The sequence below is a fragment of the Coregonus lavaretus genome, assembly GCF_964263955.1.
Source record: "Coregonus lavaretus genome assembly, chromosome: 3".
NCBI lineage: Eukaryota > Metazoa > Chordata > Actinopteri > Salmoniformes > Salmonidae > Coregonus > Coregonus lavaretus.
The window spans coordinates 65,247,584-65,266,849 of record NC_139990.1 but is presented as its reverse complement, the minus strand read 5'-3'; the positions used below and the strand labels follow the sequence as shown (position 1 = coordinate 65,266,849).

At 43.1% G+C, this 19,266-nt stretch overlaps 1 protein-coding gene across 1 annotated transcript in view; it reads right to left on the bottom strand.

The window, feature by feature from the left end:
- Positions 1-19,266, bottom strand: part of LOC311120843 (ubiquitin-conjugating enzyme E2 E2-like) — a 38,133-nt gene that overhangs the window by 3,653 nt on the left and 15,214 nt on the right. The gene's annotated exons all lie outside the window — the stretch shown is intronic.

Sequence of the window (19,266 nt, the reverse complement as noted above, 5' to 3'; positions counted from 1 at the left end):
ACATTTCCTATTTCCTGTAGTGTAAACACATGCAGATTTCACTAATCTTCTTATACTATTTATTTTTCTAAAGCAACTGTTCGAAGCCTTCTTTAATTAGTTAATTATGATCCGTTCTTCCTCAGGGACTTTAATATTTTTCAATAGCTGTTTTGTGCCCATAAGAGCAATGCAAATTTGGACTTATCTTGACGAGGCACAAAGGAAATCTGTTTTATACTGGTATGATTTGGTAGAGTGAGAAATGACTTAAGCATAGCATCTGGAGACCATGTTGGTCCCGTGTGGCTCAGTTGGTAGAGCATGGCACTTGCAATGCCAGGGCTGTGGGTTCGATTCCCATGGGGGACCAGTACGAACAAATATGATCATGTATGCACTCAGTACTGTAAGTTGCTCTGGATGAGAGCGTCTGCTAAATGACTGAAAATGTTGGCCAATATTCATTGTCAGTGCATTGCAACAGGGCAGATGTGGCCTATTAATAGCTAGCTATAATGAATCTAAAAAATGTTGTGATGTTGCTTAGATGGGTGAGGTAACCACTGCACTGGAGAAAATGAGTAGCAACCAGGCACAGGGAGAACTGTTTCTATGTGGGTGGGTGGGGAAGAAGTTGTCACCAAAGGTGTTATTTACTCATCTACACATCCCTGCACCAGAGGTAATCTGCAGATTTAATGGGTCATGTTCATAAGGCCCGAAACGGAAGAAAGATGAGTGAAATGGGAAGGTTGTATGTGAAATTATCCAATGAGAACTACTCATTTTCATTTTCTGTTGTAAAGGGTTTCGCTACAGTGTGCCATTTTGAACACCACACAGATATTTGGCTGTAGGCAATTTCCTTTTCAATACTTACTGAAAAATTCAACTTTAATCAAGAGTCTACATTAAACATGAAAACGAATTGTAGCATGATACAATATTAAAAAAGAATACCTCCCACTGTGCCAGATGAGTGTGATCCTTTTCAAAAGCAGCACAGATACAGGGACTCTTTCATGTCCTTTGAGGCCGATCACTTTTGAGTCCAGATGAGATAGATGAGACAGATGAGACAGCATGGCAGAAGATCCACTCTACACCACCTCTGTGTAGATCTGACAACACACGGACCTCTGGGTAAAAGCTATGTCAATAGTTTAAAGTACATGCCACGACTGGAGGTTGCCCGGCAACACCCCCCCCCCCCCCCCCCCCCCACCCACCCACCCACCAACCCACCCACCACCAGCAGGGGTTGTGGTGCTTTGTGGCGGCTGCCTGAGCGCTGGCTGGGCATTCGGGACCTGACTGACAGTCTCTCATTAGACCAGTGGAGTGGGAGAGCAGGGGAACACGGCATCGGACTGAGACGGAGAGAGGCTGTCTAGGTTTAGGATATCTACTGAATCAGCATCCTGAATGGCCAGGGTTAGGTGTCAAGGGAGATACTGCTCACCCTTACATCCTGCTTTGGTCATGGGATGAATAGAGATGTTTTATAACAGATCCTATTCACCAAGCCCTAAACCATGCTAGGGGTATTAGTGATCATTACTGAACAACTTAAAATGCACAACCATTTTAATGCTAGTCAAAGGATAGCAACTTAGGATGCTTAACAGTTATAGGGACGTGCCTGCGCAAAATCTTACATCAAGTCGCTAGGCGTTAGAAGACAGACAAAGCACCAAAATATCTGTTTTTGTCATGTGGCATAATCTAACCCCAGACTGTAATATCACTGTAGGCCTATAGCTGAATACTGCAATTTCGCAACAGTAATAGAACTCTCCTCTCTCTACTATGGGAAAACTCTTATCCATTAATGCAGACATATCTAGTTTAGTTCAATACCCATGACATTAAAACATGAAATCGCTATGGTTTGCAATAATATCCTCTGTGCGACTCGAGAGTTATAATAAATCTGCAGTACGTCAGTAGATTTCTTTGAGTCAGTGAGTATTTGGGTCATTTGTTCCAAGAATCTGGGATACATTAGTGTGCGGGTGTCCGTGAGAATCTACCACTAGCCATCCTCTGCGATTACACTCATGTGGGAATGGCTCCGACAGCTGGAGTGCTTCCTCCGCAACAGAATGCAACCGAACAGAATCCCCAAATAAAACCCTTCAGGCCCGATCTACTATTTTCAAACCGCTGTGGAACTCGCTTAACTTGTTCGAATCCAAATAAAAAACTCAATGCAAAGCTAAAACATGTTATGCTCTTCAGTTAGCTAAGCATAGCTGATTCCTTTTTAACTTGATACATCTTGTATCTCATCTTTCTGGACAAACCACATACATATCATAATGAACCATGTTCACTTCATGTATGCTCTTACATGCCCATATACAGAGGACAAAGAATCTATTCTGAAATACGTCTCATTACACCATTTCAAGATAAAATATACTAGGCTGGCTGACACAAAGGAACCCTTAGAAAATGTCTTTTTTATGGAGGCGGTGTACTGCAGCCCTTCTCCATTCATACACCGTTACAGTTCACACCAAAAGTTGTAGTTACTGGAAACTATCCATGTAACAAGCTGTGATCCATAAGTAACTGAGACCAGAAATTTCCATATACAGTGACGGAAAAAAGTATTTGATCCCCTGCTGATTTTGTACGTTTGCCCACTGACAAAGAAATGATCAGTCTATAATTTTAATGGTAGGTTTATTTGAATAGTGAGAGACAGAATAACAACAAAAAAATCCTGAAAAACGCATGTCAAAAATGTTATGAATTGATTTGCATTTTAATGAGGGAAATAAGTATTTGACCCCCTCTCAATCAGAAAGATTTCTGGCTCCCAGGTGTCTTTTATACAGGTAACGAGCTGAGATTAGGAGCACACGTAAAGGGAGTGCTCCTAATCTCAGCTTGTTACCTGTATAAAAGACACCTGTCCACAGAAGCAATTAATCAATCCGATTCCAAACTCTCCACCATGGCCAAGACCAAAGAGCTCTCCAAGGATGTCAGGGACAAGATTGTAGACCTACACAAGGCTGGAATGGGCTACAAGACCATCGCCAAGCAGCTTGGTGAGAAGGTGACAAGTTGGTGCGATTATTCTGAAATGGAAGAAACACAAAATAACTGTCAAGCTCCCTCGGCCTGGGGCTCCATGCAAGAGCTCACCTCGTGGAGTTGCAATGATCATGAGAACGGTGAGGAATCATCCCAGAACTACAAGGGAGGATCTTGTCAATGATCTCAAGGCAGCTGGGACCATAGTCACCAAGAAAACAATTGGTAACACACTACGCCGTGAAGGACTGAAATCCTGCAGCGCCCGCAAGGTCCCCTGCTCAAGAAAGCACATATACATGCCCGTCTGAAGTTTGCCAATGAACATCTGAATGATTCAGAGGAGAACTGGGTGAAAGTGTTGTGGTCAAATGAGACCAAAATCGAGCTCTTTGGCATCAACTCAACTCGCCGTGTTTGGAGGAGGAGGAATGCTGCCGATGACCCCAAGAACACCATCCCCACCGTCAAACATGGAGGTGGAAACATTATGCTTTGGGGGTGTTTTTCTGCTAAGGGTACAGGACAACTTCACCACATCAAAGGGACAATGGACAGGGCCATGTACCGTCAAATCTTGGGTGAGAACCTCCTTCCCTCAGCCAGGGCATTGGAAATGGGTTGTGGATGGGTATTCCAGCATGACAATGACCCAAAACACACGGCCAAGGCAACAAAGGAGTGGCTCAAGAAGAAGCACATTAAGGTCCTGGAGTGGCCTAGCCAGTCTCCAGACCTTAATCCCATAGAAAATCTGTGGAGGGAGCTGAAGGTTCGAGTTGCCAAACGTCAGCCTCGAAACCTTAATGACGGAGAAGATCTGCAAAGAGGAGTGGGACAAAATCCCTCCTGAGATGTGTGCAAACCTGGTGGCCAACTACAAGAAACGTCTGACCTCTGTGATTGCCAACAAGGGTTTTGCAGAGGGGTCAAATACTTATTTCCCTCATTAAAATGCAAATCAATTATAATATTTTTGACATGCGTTTTTCTGGATTTTTTTGTTGTTATTCTGTCTCTCACTGTTCACATAAACCTACCATTAAAATTATAGACTAATCATGTCTTTGTCGGTGGGCAAACGTACAAAATCAGCAGGGGATCAAATACTTTTTTCCCCTCACTGTATATTGAATGACCTTTCTAGACTAGAGCACCCTCTGCCCCATTTAACATGGTCTATATTACATGATTCCAGACAATCTAGAGATTGTGCCAACATGCCATAACCTTTATCATTTGGTATGGCGATTATACAGTAATCTCTGTCAAATCAGTGGCCTCCCCGGGATATCTACAGCTCTGATAGTATCGTCAGCTTTGGTAATTCTCCCTGCCATCAGGGAAGCAGTTGAGTTGATGAACAGACGCAGACAGGTGTGTCATTAATCCTACTCATGATGACAGAGACAAGCCGATGACAGTGTTCTACCGCTGCTGACCTCAGTTACAGGGAGCATTGCTTGATTGTGTGTGTGTGTGTGTGTGTGTGTGTGTGTGTGTGTGTGAGACAAAAAGCCTCAAAACTCAGACCATTCTGGGAGGGCTGATGCTGTTCACTTACAGTATTTATGGAATTTAGTGGGGTGCTTTCTAGCAAACGCTCACTGTGTGTAGGAGTGTGTCTGTTCAGCAGAATGTCTAAAATGTTCTCTCTTTTCCACCTTTGCCATCCGCTGTGCAGTCAGTGACAAGGGAGCACAAAAGGTTATGAGTGTAATCTATCCCTCATCTTATTAGCTTGTTGACAGAATATTTTTTTTCAGCCAGACTGCAGAAGACCAACAGAACCAAACACAGGGACAGAAACTATGCCAGCATTTGTAGTTCAGTTCAAGGTCAAACAAACTGTTAATGCGTACAAAATAATAATTATCCAAATATGTTGCCAGAAGGCAAAGTAGCAACAACCATATTAAAATCAACAATTTAAAAGACATTTGGGTACATGCTCATGTGTGGAGTGACTTGTTAACATACAAGGCCAGGGAACTTTATGGAATCCTTATGTAGAGAATGTACCTTATCTTGCAGTACCAATTGAAAATGTGCTTGTGCAAGCAGCCCTATCCTCCAGGACTACAGTTTCTTAAAATAATTGAGCAAAAACCTGTTATACCTCAAGCTGTTCAGTATGTTGCTATATAAAAAGGTCTCTCAAAATTGACCGCCACAGCAAAAGGTGTTATACAAAAGAGTAACGGAACCTGTAATTGAATGTGATTCAGTCTGTTTTGGCGCTTTTTAACACTGCCATGTGCAAATAGAGCTATTATCTTAATTATTCACCATTCCAGTTAATTTCCCGTAGGCACTTTTCTTTACTAAATGGCATAGTCATTCAGTTAAGATCTTCCATTCCATTGGCGCAGCGGCTGTGGCGGTTATCAGAAGGGGAACTTAATGAAGCAATCTTCGTTTCCCCTGACCGTGAAAGTAAAGCGCCGAGGACCAATTACCATGTAGATCAGCAGCAGAGGTGACATTTCCCTCCCCGGTCTTTCGTCTTTATTTGCACAAATGACATGGTTTGTTTTTAAATCAAGCCTTTTATTGTTCATCCGTACTATGAACACTATAATTATTTGCCTGTGATTTATCCTGAAACAAGCATTTATGGTGGAAATGGTTGAACATGTGCACGGTTTCCTCGAGTCCAAGTGAACCACATACCAGTATTTACCCATAACAGACCATTTCACATGCTGGTTCAATCAATTTAAACTACCTTCCATTTGGTATTGATGAGAATGTGTACTTTGGAAGGTAATTCAGATACTTTTATGTCACCAATAGGTAATCAAATCTTTTCTATTCCCATTCCTCCATTCTAATTTACTAAGACGTTTCTGAAAAACTGGGACTTTGGTGGGTAAACATTTATCTTGCTGGTGCCTGAAGCAAGCTTCTAATGCATTGCAAATGTTTGTCTCAGGACTCTCAATAAATAATGTAGAGCATATATCATTATCATAATACACAGGCTTCGCATACATGAATGACTCAAAATGATGACTCATAAAAAAAACACTTAACCCACAGAGTTTTGGTGTGTCCTGAACTGAAGTATGTCACAACAAACAAATGAGTCCATACTTGAAGTAGCTACATCAGAAAAGCACTGCTGCTCACACTCCAAACCCTTAACCATTCAGCCACGACCAGAGTTTTTTTCAGTACACATAATCCCCCGACAAAGCTGAAGCGCCCGGGGCAGTTGGATGGCCTTGTAGCCGAGGAAATGGACTCGTTACCAGAAGGTTACTGGCAGAGATGAGTGGTGCAGTGTTATTTTTTGGTGAAGCACATGATATCTAGCCTGGTTGCCGTCTCTATTCAGCTATTACATTCCACTCCTGTCATTTGCCAAAGAGACTGGCCTTTCGGCAATCTTCAAATATCAATATTATATCATTAATGAGCTCGAGGAGATCAGAGGATTTGATCCTGATTCGATAACCCTCACAGCTATCATCCAATCACAATGTTTATGCAAATTAGACTGATAGGAAAACGTTCAAATTTAATTCATTAATTTGATTGGAAACATTCTAACATTGGTCATTCTGACGTAATACTTTTCATTGTAAACATAAACATTGGGTGTTGGGTGAACAGAGGATTCCCATTTATAGCATTTTTACTTCCAGCCAATGTGATCACATCACATCAGGGAAGCTGAACAAAAATAAACGCAACATGCAACAATTTCAAAGATTTTACTGAGTTACAGTTCATACAAGGAAATCAGTCAATTGAAATGAATTCATTAGGCCCTAATCTATGGATTTCACATGACTGGGAATACAGATATGCATCTATTGGTCACAGATACCTTTTTAAAAAGGTAGGGGCGTGGATCAGAAAACAAGTCAGTATTTGGTGTGACCACCATTTGCCATATGCAGCGCGGCACATCTCCTTCGCATATACTTGATCAGGCTGTTGATTGTGGCCTTTGGAATGTTGTCCCACTCCTCTTCAATGGCTGTGCGAAGTTGCTGGATGTTGGCGGTAACTGGAACACACTGTCGTACACGTCGATCCAGAGCATCCCAAACATGCTCAATGGGGTGACATGTCTGGTGAGTATGCAGGCCATGGAAGAACTGGGACATTTTCAGCTTCCAGGAATTGTGTACAGATCCTTGCGACATGGGGTTGTACATTATCATGCTGAAACATGAGGTGATGGCGGCGGATGAATGGCATGACAATGGGCATCAGGATCTCGTCACAGTATCTCAATGCATTCAAATTGCCATCGATAAAATGCAATAGTGTTTGTTGTCTTAGCTTATGCCCGTCCATACCATAACCCCACAGCCGCCATGGGGCACTCTGTTCACAATGTTGACATCAGCAAACCGCTCGCCCACACAACCCCATTCTGTCTGCCATCTGCCCGGTACAGTTGAAACAGGGATTCATCCATGAAGAGCACACTTATACAGTGTGCCAGTGGCCATCGAAGGTGAGAATTTGCCCACTGAAGTCTGTTACAACGCCGAACTGCAGTCAGGTCAAGACTCTGGTGAGGACGACGAGCATGCAGATGAGCTTCCCTGAGGAGGTTTATGACAGTTTGTGCAGAAAGTCTTCGGTTGTGCAAACCCACAGTTTCATAAATGTCCGGGTGGCACGTCTCAGACCATCCCGCAGGTAAAGAAGCTGGATGTGGAGGTCCTGGGCTGGCATGGTTACACGTGGTCTGCAGTTGTTGTGAGGCCAGTTGTACGGACGCCAAATTCTCAAAAATGACATTGAGGCGACTTATGGTAGAGAAATTAACATTAAATTCTCTGGCAACAGCTCTGGTTGACATTCCTGCAGTCAGCATGCCAATTGCATGCTCCCTCAAAACTTGAGACATCTGTGGCATTGTGTTGTGTGACAAAACTGCACATTTTAGAGTGGCCTTTTATTGTCCCCAGCAAAATGTGCACCTGTATAATGATCATTCTGTTTAATCAGCTTCTTGATATGCATCCTGTCGATGGATTGTCTTGGCAAAGGAGAAATGCTCATTAACAGGGAAGTAAACAAATTTGTACACAACATTTGTGAGAAATATATTCTTTGTGCGCATTAAACGTTTCTGTGATCTTTTATTTCAGCTCATGAAACATGGAACCAACACTTTACATGTTGCGTTTATATTTTTGTGAAGTATATTTTTTAATTGCTCAAAATAAGTGACCAAAATATATTGCTACTTCTGGGACACGCATTGGGCTAGGCTACTGGTTCAAGAGTTATAAGAGGAATATAGAGAAGATGGAAGAGAGGCCAGTGGAGATGCCAGCGGAGATGCATGAATTGTGCAAGAAGGGAACAATGAAGACAGAGAAGTTAGAAGTGAATGTATAGGCTGGGGCATTAATCCACCATTTCTATGCTAGTCTACATATTAGGCCTTGCCTTTTATAGTGAATTTAGGTGATGTGATGAAACTTTTTTGCCCTTTGCTCAAACATTAATAAAATGGGCTGGCAATAAGCTGTAGATCACACTATTTACCAAGAGAGTTATCTATATTTCTAGCTGTCCATTTACCACCACAAACCGATGCTGGCACTAAGACCGCACTCAACGAGCTGTATAAGGCCATAAGCAAACAAGAAAATGCTCATCCAGAGGCAGCGCTCCTAGTGGCCGGGGACTTTAATGCAGGGAAACTTAAATCCTTTTTACCTCATTTCTACCAGCATGTTAAATGTGCAACCAGAGGGAAAAAACTCTAGACCACCTTTACTCCACACACAGAGACGCGTACAAAGCTCTCCCTCGCCCTCCATTTAGAAAATCTGACTATAATTCTATCCTCCTGATTCCTGCTTACAAGCTAAAACAAAAGCAGGAAGTACCAGTGACTCTCTCAATACAGAAGTGGTCAGATGACGCAGATGCTAAACTACAGGATTGCTTTGCTAGCACAGACTGGAATATGTTTCGGGATTCTTCCGATGGCATTGAGGAGTACACCACATCAGTCACTGGCTTCATCAATAAGTGCACCGACGACGTCGTGACCGTACATACATACCCCAACCAGAAGCCATGGATTACAGGCAACATCCGCACTGAGCTAAAGGGTAGAGCTGCCGCTTTCAAGGAGCAGGACTCTAACCCAGACGCTTATAAGAAATCCCGCTACGCCCTCCGACGAACCATCAAACAGGCAAAGTGTCAATACAGGACTAAGATTGAATTGTACTACACCGGCTCAGACGCTCGTCGGACGTGGCAGGGCTTGCAAACTATTACGGACTACAAAGGGAAGCACAGCCGCGAGCTGCCGAGTGACACAAGCATATCAGACGAGCTAAATTACTTCTACGCTCGCTTCGAGGCAAGCAACACTGAAGCATGCATGAGAGCATCAGCTGTTCCGGATGACTATGTGATCACGCTCTCCGTAGCCAATGTGAGTAAGACCTTTAAACAGGTCAACATTCACAAGACTGCAGGGCCAGGCGGATTACCAGGACGTGTACACTGAGCATGCGCTGACCAACTGGCAAGTGTCTTCACTGACATTTTCAACATGTCCCTGACTGAGTCTGTAATACCAACATGTTTCAAGCAGACCACCATAGTCCCCGTGCCCAAGAACACCAAGGTAACCTGCCTAAATGACTACCGACTCGTAGCATTCACGTCTGTAGCCATGAAGTGCTTTGAAAGGCTGGTTATGGCTCACATCAACACCATTATCCCAGATACCCTAGACCCACTCTTATTTGCATACCGCCCCAACAGATCCACAGATGATGCAATCTCTATTGCACTCCATACTGCCCTTTCCTACCTGGACAAAAGGAACACCTACATGAGAATGCTATTCATTGACTACAGCTCAGCGTTCAACACCATAGTGCCCTCAAAGCGCATCACTAAATTAAGGACCCTAGGACTAAACACCTCCCTCTGCAACTGGATCCTTGACTTCCTGACGGGCCGCCCCCAGGTGGTAAGGTAACAACACAACTGCAACGCTGATCCTCAACACGGGGGCCCCTCAGGGGTGTGTGCTCAGTCCCCTTCTGTACTCCCTGTTCACCCATGACTGCATGGCCAGGCACGACTCCAACACCATAATTAAAAGTTTGCCTGACGACACAACAGTGATAGGCCTGATCACCGACAACGATGAGACAGCCTATAGGGAGGAGGTCAGAGACCTGGCCGTGTGGTGCCAGGATAACATCCTCTCCCTCAACGTGATCAAGACAAAGGAGATGATTGTGGACTACAGGAAAAGGAGGACCAAGCATGCCCCCATTCTCATCGACGGGGCTGCAGTGGAGCAGGTTGAGAGCTTCAAGTCACCAACAAACTATCATGGTCCAAACACACCAAGAAGAGCGCACGACAAAGCCTATTCCCCCTCAGGAGACTGAAAAGATTTGGCATGGGTCCTCAGATCCTCAAATAGTTCTACAGCTGCACCATCGAGAGCATCCTGACTGGTTGCATCACCACCTGGTATGGCAACTGCTCGGCCCCCGACCGCAAGGCACTACAGAGGGTAGTGCGTACGGCCCAGTACATCACTGGGGCCAAGCTTCCTGCCATCCAGGACCTCTATACCAGGCGGTGTCAGAGGAAGGCCCTAAAAATTTCCAAAGACTCCAGCCACCCTAGTCATAGACTGTTCTCTCTGCTACCGCACGGCAAGCGGTACCGGAGCGCCAAGTCTAAGTCCAAAAGGTTTCTTAACAGCTTCTACCCCCAAGCCATAAGACTCCAGAACAGCTAATCAAATGGCTACCCGGACTATTTGCATTGTCTCCCCCCCACCCACCCCCTCTTTCTACACTACTGCTACTCTCTGTTTATTATCTATGCATAGTCACTTGACCTTTACCCACATGTAAATATTACCTCAACTAACCTGTGCCCCCGCACATTGACTCTGTACCGGTAACCCCTGTATTTAGCCTCGCTACTGTTATTTTACTGCTGCTCTTTAATTATTTGTAATTTTTTACTTATCTATTTTTTACTTAACACTGATTTTTCTTAAAACTGCATTGTTGGTTAAGGGCTTGTAAGTAAGCAGTTCACTGTAAGGTCTACACATGTTGTATTCGCCGCACGTGACAAATATAATTTTGTTTTATTTTATTTGAATTTGACTGGTAAACTCATGGGTACACTCGCAATGGCTGTCTGTATTTTAATGCAATAATCTCCATGGTATTGTAGAATGTTCATTCAAATTATGTTTACTTATGATGTTTAAGCAATGGAATATATTTTTGGTTCTCAGTTAAGTTACATCAATAAATCACAGCATATACAGTGGGGGAAAAAAGTATTTAGTCAGCCACCAATTGTGCAAGTTTTCCCACTTAAAAAGATGAGAGGCCTGTAATTTTCATCATAGGTACACGTCAACTATGACAGAGAAATTGAGAAAAAAAAATCCAGAAAATCACATTGTAAGATTTTTTATGAATTTATTTGCAAATTATGGTGGAAAATAAGTATTTGGTCACCTACAAACAAGCAAGATTTCTGGCTCTTACAGACCTGTAACTTCTTCTTTAAGAGGCTCCTCTGTCCTCCACTCGTTACCTGTATTAATGGCACCTGTTTGAACTTGTTATTAGTATAAAAGACACCTGTCCACAACCTCAAACAGTCACACTCCAAACTCCACTATGGCCAAGACCAAAGAGCTGTCAAAGGACACCAGAAACAAAATTGTAGACCTGCACCAGGCTGGGAAGACTGAATCTGCAATAGGTAAGCAGCTTGGTTTGAAGAAATCAACTGTGGGAGCAATTATTAGGAAATCGAAGACATACAAGACCACTGATAATCTCCCTCGATCTGGGGCTCCACGCAAGATCTCACCCCGTGGGGTCAAAATGATCACAAGAGCGGTGAGCAAAAATCCCAGAACCACACGGGGGGACCTAGTGAATGACCTGCAGAGAGCTGGGACCAAAGTAACAAAGCCTACCATCAGTAACACACTAAGCCGCCAGGGACTCAAATCCTGCAGTGCCAGACGTGTCCCCCTGCTTAAGCCAGTACATGTCCAGGCCCGTCTGAAGTTTGCTAGAGTGCATTTGGATGATCCAGAAGAGGATTGGGAGAATGTCATATGGTCAGATGAAACCAAAATACAACTTTTTGGTAAAAACTAAACTCGTCGTGGTTGGAGGACAAAGAATGCTGAGTTGCATCCAAAGAACACCATACCTACTGTGAAGCATGGGGGTGGAAACATCATGCTTTGGGGCTGTTTTTCTGCAAAGGGACCAGGACGACTGATCTGTGTAAAGGAAAGAAGGAATGGGGCCATGTATCGTGAGATTTTGAGTGAAAACCTCCTTCCATCAGCATGGGCATTGAAGATGAAACGTGGCTGGGTCTTTCAGCATGACAATGATCCCAAACACACCGTCCGGGCAACGAAGGAGTGGCTTCGTAAGAAGCATTTCAAGGTCCTGGAGTGGCCTAGCCAGTCTCCAGATCTCAACCCCATAGAAAATCTTTGGAGGGAGTTGAAAGTCCGTGTTGCCCAGCGACAGCCCCAAAACATCACTGCTCTAGAGGAGATCTGCATGGAGGAATGGGCCAAAATAACAGCAAGTGTGTGAAAACCTTGTGAAGACTTACAGAAAACGTTTGACCTGTGTCATTGCCAACAAAGGGTATATAACAAAGTATTGAGAAACTTTTGTTATTGACCAAATACTTATTTTCCACCATAATTTGCAAATAAATTCATTAAAAATCCTACAATGTGATTTTCTGGATAATTTTTTCTCATTTTGTCTGTCATAGTTGACGTGTACCTATGATGAAAATTACAGGCCTCTCTCATCTTTTTAAGTGGGAGAACTTGCACAATTGGTGGCTGACTAAATACTTGTTTTCCCCACTGTATTGATGGGTAGTAGGGATTCAAATTTCAGTCAATTATGCTGCCGACTAACTGACCCTCATTAAACCGGTCAACAAACAGTTACATTTTTCCCCAAACAGTCAAATGAAGTGACCAACAGAAAATACTTTCAGAGATCTGTATATAATGACGAGATGTTTATGTTTCCGCCCTAACAATGGGAGTCGTCCCAAGGCGGGAAGGCAGGCGACAAGCTTAGGCCCAACATAAGCCCATAGAAACAAACATTTGCGGAAAACAGTTCTAAACTGCGCACCTAATGAAAATCTCTGTTAGAAACTTAGAGGGGGGGGGGGGGCTCCCGAGTGGCGCAGTGGTCTAAGGCACTAGCTGTGCCACTAGAGATCCTGGTTCGAGTCTAGGCTCTGTCGCAACCGGCCGTGACCAGGAGACACATGGGGCGGCGCACAATTGGCCCAGCGTCGTCCAGGGTAGGGTTTGGCCGGCAGGGATGTTCTTGTACCATCGCACACTAGCGACTCCTGTGGCGGGCCGGACGCAGTGCATGCTGACTCGGTCGCCAGGTGTACGGTGTTTCCTCCGACACATTGGTGCGGCTGGCTTCCGGGTTAAGCGGGCACTGTGTCAAGAAGCAGTGCGGCTTGGTTGGGTTGTGTTCTGGACCGTCGCCTCTCCCGTGTCCGTACGGGAGTTGCAGCGATGGGACAAGACTGTAACTACCAATTGGATACCACAAAATTGGGGAGAAAAAGGGGGTAAAATACCACACACACAAAAAATAAAAAAACTTAGAGGGGGAATCTAATAGCAACTACTATGATGGGTTGTTAATATGACTAGGATTTGGCCTTTGGCTTCTGGACAACGATAGAAAGTTATGAAAACCAATAGAACAGGAGAGAAATGCTGGTTAATGGATGTCATGAGGAAGTCTATAAAATAATTGCCTCCACGTTTCTATGGATGGATTTTCGCAAGGCTACATTGAAGCAAGTTAAGACATGCCTCATTATTTAAAGTAAAGTAAAACGTTCAGGTTTGAGATTGAGAAATAAATATAGCTTCTTTTTAAAATCGTGGCCACCAAAGCTAACACTCGATTTCATTTAGAATTGTTATTGACTGAGTTTACAAAAGCAGGTTTCACTCCAGTAGCCTACAGGCTTTTTGAGGAGCTACTCTCGCGCTGGTAGGCTATTCCGCTCCTCAAACTAGGCTTTGTATGCTGTGCGCGTGATAAATAAAATGCATGACGACTAACGAAAATACACACACGCCAATTTAATTCCACAACAGTATGAAAATGAACCTATAGATCAATAAGCATGATGGGTCAAATGTATTTTTCGGCAGCTAACCGATAAACGGTTAACATCCCTAATGGGTACACTTCCTGCTTTTACTTCCTGCTTTGCGCCTATGGGTACACTCGCAATGGCCGCCAGTCCACCCATTTTGCCATCATTGACTTGAATAGGGACGCCCGTTCTATTCATTCTATTTCTATGGCAGCACATGCAGTCCAGAGCGGAGGAAAGGAGAAATGTGTGTCCCCCAAAAAAATATATGGCTGGCCAATTACCGTCATCCAAAATTACATGACCGTCACAGTCCTATTGGTATCCTGTATTGCCTCATTAAAACGTTTGTCCAGCTGATTAAATCTTTTAGGCCTAGGCCACATTTCTGTGCCGACGTTGCAGAAAAAAATTCATATACGTTCATTCATATACGTTCTCAGGTTAATACTCATCTGACAATGACACTTCATTTACAAGTTGTCACCACGAGAAATCTCAGTTGATTATGATGAACACATTGTAAATTTTTGTCTGTACAATATAAATAACTGAAATGGTAAGAAAGAGCCTAATTCCTCTTGGAACGGTCTATTGGTTGTGAATCTGAGAAACCCATTAAGCTTTGAGATGGTATCCCTGCCAACATGGTAATGGGATCGAAGAGCAACTGTTTACTTTTGAGTTATTTGTTCCTTTGCCAAGATTTGACTGTTTGCTTACGCGTCAGCTGTGGATTACCATCCTGTCAGTCTCAATGACCTAAATGGCTTCTGTGAACCAGTTGTGTAATGGCTAGACTTCACCATAGAGTGGCCACGTGATGATTCACACTTGGTTTCCCCTAGAACACATTAATAACATTTGGGACATACGTTTGTGAGAAGTGCTGCACAAATGATGACATTGAGACAGGCTGTGTTCGCTTTCAAACAAGTGCCTTGGTGGAGGGCAATAAGGATAAAATAACGTGAGGTGATGTCTGAGGTCTGGAACAGAGCATGTTACCTTCAGTCACTCACAGCTTGTTTCTTTTCCACTCAACTTTCTCTGCAAAACGACTGACAGACTTAATTAGAAAATGTCTAGTTCAACAGATGCTACACTAGCTCAGTATTAGCAATACCAGATGAGGTGAAACATTTGAAATCATTTACAGGTGTAGGATCTCAGTTTGACCTATTTTGTCACAGCAAAATAAGGCTATTCGCTGGTCGAAAGTAGGCTACATGAAAAGTGCAATACCGTTAATATAACCATGTGTTAGTTTATGTAAATAAATTCTCAGCAACAAAAGACTGATCAAATTAAGATCCTGTATCTGTACTAGGGTTTAATACTTCCCCTGTATTTTACTTAATGTTCCATACTGAGAATAAATCACTTTTCTCCCAGGTAACCCGGTATTTCCCACCAAAACCAGAAGTGTCATTCTAAAGCATATAAATATAAATATGTCTGGATTTGATTTGAGCTTTGATCAGCATGAAAATTCAAGCCTGACGCTACCTGAGCCAGATGATGAGCCCTACATTAAAGACATAAAAGCCCATAGATGTGTGCTCTATTGGGTAAATAAATGAAACAAGCTCCAGTAATCTTTTTGAGTGTGGACTGTATTATTGTACTGTATTATACGGACTGGAATTACACACCTCGTTCAAACCATGAAGCTGGGAGAGAACACGCAATGCTGGTGCAAGACATGCACGCAGAAACCCCAGAATAAAATACAACTAATCCCATCCCAGACATAGATTATGATAGTGAAATTGATCAGCGATGTGTTTATGTTGTAATGCCATGGATGTTTGGTCATCAGGACATCCCAGTTTTACACTAAAACCTAGTTGAATCAGATGTGTCAATCAAAACCCTGCACACCCAGACCCAGTAGCTCTCTGTTCAGGAGGGTTGGTCACCATCACCATCACCACCACTAGTGAATTTGAAATAAGGGCGGCAGGTAGCTTAGTGGTTAAGAGCGTTGTGCCAATAACCGAAAGGTCGCTGGTTCTAATCCCCAAGCCGACTAGGTGAAAAATCTGTCGATGTGCCCTTGAGCAAGGCACTTAACCCTAATTGCTCCTGTAAGTCGCTCTGGATAAGAGCGTCTGCTAAATGACCAATTATTTATTATTATTATTAAATATAATAGGGTCCATTTACAATTTGTATAATTAGCAGTGCTTGACTTGGGATGAAAGAAGTGCAGGAGCTGTCTTTTTCCAAGTCGGTCCATTAGACTATTTTCACCGAAATTCACAAATTGTATTATGCTATAGAGACCTCTGATATTCTCTGTTAAGGGTTTATACACATTTTCCATGACTTCTTCATGACTTTTAACCAAATTTCCAAGACTATTATTATAGCCTAAATGAAAAAGTAAGCATTATTGACTGGAAGGCTGCTGTGTCTGATCCCATGTAGACCTAACATTTCCTGCCGTTGTGCCCTTGATCAAGGCACTTAACCCCCCACAAAGTAGAACTGCACTGTCAGTCACGTTGTCAACATGTGGTCAACCTTTCATCTGGAGAGCTCCTGGGTATGCAGGCTTGGCTTTTGATTCAGCCCTGAAACACCCAAGTCATGTTCATGTTGAGCAGTAAATGTTTAAGCTACAATGTGGTTAGGCCAGTGCTTGAACAAAAGCCTGCACACCCAGTAGCTATCCTGGAGGATGGTTGCCACTATTGCAACATTACAAACCAATACCTTCGTCTTTATACAATTATTCCCTCATTCAATGAATCAGGGATCAAATGGATAAGGTAGGCTACTTCAAAGCAAGGTATCTAACTAGACATGTTTATATTAGGCTAAAATATTCATGTTTCAGGGGAGATCGATGCACATTATTTGTCACAATTACATGGCTACTGTTTAAGAGGGGAATCCCAGCTTTATTTAATAGAGGGGAATCCAACAGATTTATTTAGGCTATCCACAGTGCCAGTGGAAAGGCGACAACGACATTAAAGCTTAGTTAGTTATAACTAGCGAGATAGCCAATTCAAAAAAGAACTTGTAGCAGTTATCTAGTCAGTCTGTTGCCTGCCATTTTATACCTGCTGCTGAAACGTCGCACTCTCTCTCCTTGAACGGCCCACTCGCACTGACACACACACAGCACACACAGACACGCACTGAAGGGTCATTCCGATGATGGTTGATAGGTAGATTTCTAAGTGATTGATAATATTTAAAAGTGTGCCTTGATGAATTACACGGACAACAATTATTAAACTAATTTCCCTGACCTTACAAACCCTCATTTAACAACATGGAGCAGCGCATCATGCACATTCAGGCTGGCACATTTTCAATCTGCGCAATCTCAAACAGCCTACTGTCACACACAGATTCACAGACTAGCAGCAAATAAACTTGAACAAAGCAGAATCCGAAATGAATGCCCACTCCCCATTGCTATTCAATGCAGATCCCACCTTCATTCCACTTTGATCAACCTTTTTTGCCTCGGTGTGTGAATCTGGGCCAGCGATAGGCTACTTTGTTTTATAGAGGAGCTGGTATGCAATTCCCTAAAAAATGTGAGGCGCCAATACGGCGCTCCTGACAGCTCCAGCCCATATCAAGCACTGATAATTAGTAGACTGACACATTAGTCTACCTTTCATAATATTTCCCCTAATGTTGTGAGAGGTGCATATTACCTTCTCCTTCGCTCTCCATTGTTGCTTCATTCCTTCCTCGTTCTCAACAGTTAAATGAAATACATTTGTAATGACATGCTTGAATAATTAATACAGGACCTCCCGCCCCCACCTACCGTCAACCAACTATGTCAATGCAGAGCTATACGGAGCCCTCTGCAATGTTAGAACATTTGGGCAGCGCCTGGCGATGCAGAGTTCAATTTGGCCTCCACATGCCTCCGGAGGCGCCGCAATTGCATCACACCATCCATATGGCACCTCCGACCACATTTTCAGATCAAGCATAAATGAGCTTTTAGGCCGTGGCTACGGATACAGAGTTTTCAACCATGCCCGCCCTGGCAAACCCTCTTTCTTAAAGCTAAGGATCCCGATCCCGTTCTGCGCGTGTTATTTTACGCAAACATTCGTTTTTCTAACGTAGCTGTTGCTTACACTACCCCTCCCTTCACGTTTCGCTCTTTACTCACCCTCTTCTTAACCATGATGATGTAGCCTGTCTCTACCTCATATTTCTGAACAGTTGAAATAAAAATCCTGCAGCGTTTTGAACAAACATTCTAAAACATATTATGAAGGCTACAACCTTCTCTGTCTGTCGGAACGGATATTGCAGTTGCACAAGCAGGAAGCAGTCCCTACACTTTGGAAAAAAACAAATCAGCGTTTTGTGTGATGATGGCTAATCTTTAATTGCTTCCATATTGTAGTTCCTGTCTGCCTCCTGCACAGCTTAGCAGTGTTTCCACTGCAGTCATCAAGCTGTGGCGCTGCACCCACAGCAAAAAAATATGGAACTTGAAAAAACATTTCTGCCGAGGTGAACTTTGAAGATGCTACAACAGTCTACATTTACTTTCCCTCTGCAAACAATAAGAGTAATGAATAAAAAAATATATAGTCTGACAACCCCATAGGTTTCTATTTACCTAGTCAGCTTGTTGTTGTGTGTTCTATGCGAGATAGATATTCCTCTCGAGGCGCATTCAAGTTATGAGTGCCATTGGGAAACATGCATTCTGACAAGCAGTCAGTCAATGCACAACAATTCTTGCAATTCCAGGGAAGACAGCAGCTTTAATGGCCTTTGTTAAAAAGAGGATGATCCCAGCTTTCCATTAGTACTTTATTTCTCAACTTCTAAATATGCGCGAACTGCACCATTTTAAACTAGAGTTTTTAGCACATTAATGCTAAAAGTAACTCAGGTCAATTGTAGGGTAACTTGGTAAAACGCCACTCTACCTCAAAATAATTTTTGGGGAGTGACTTACAAAAAGTGTGATATGGTGATAATGCTTTTTGCTAATAGCATACCTGATAATATGGACCTCCCCTTGCGACGTTTTCCCCCCACTGCTACACA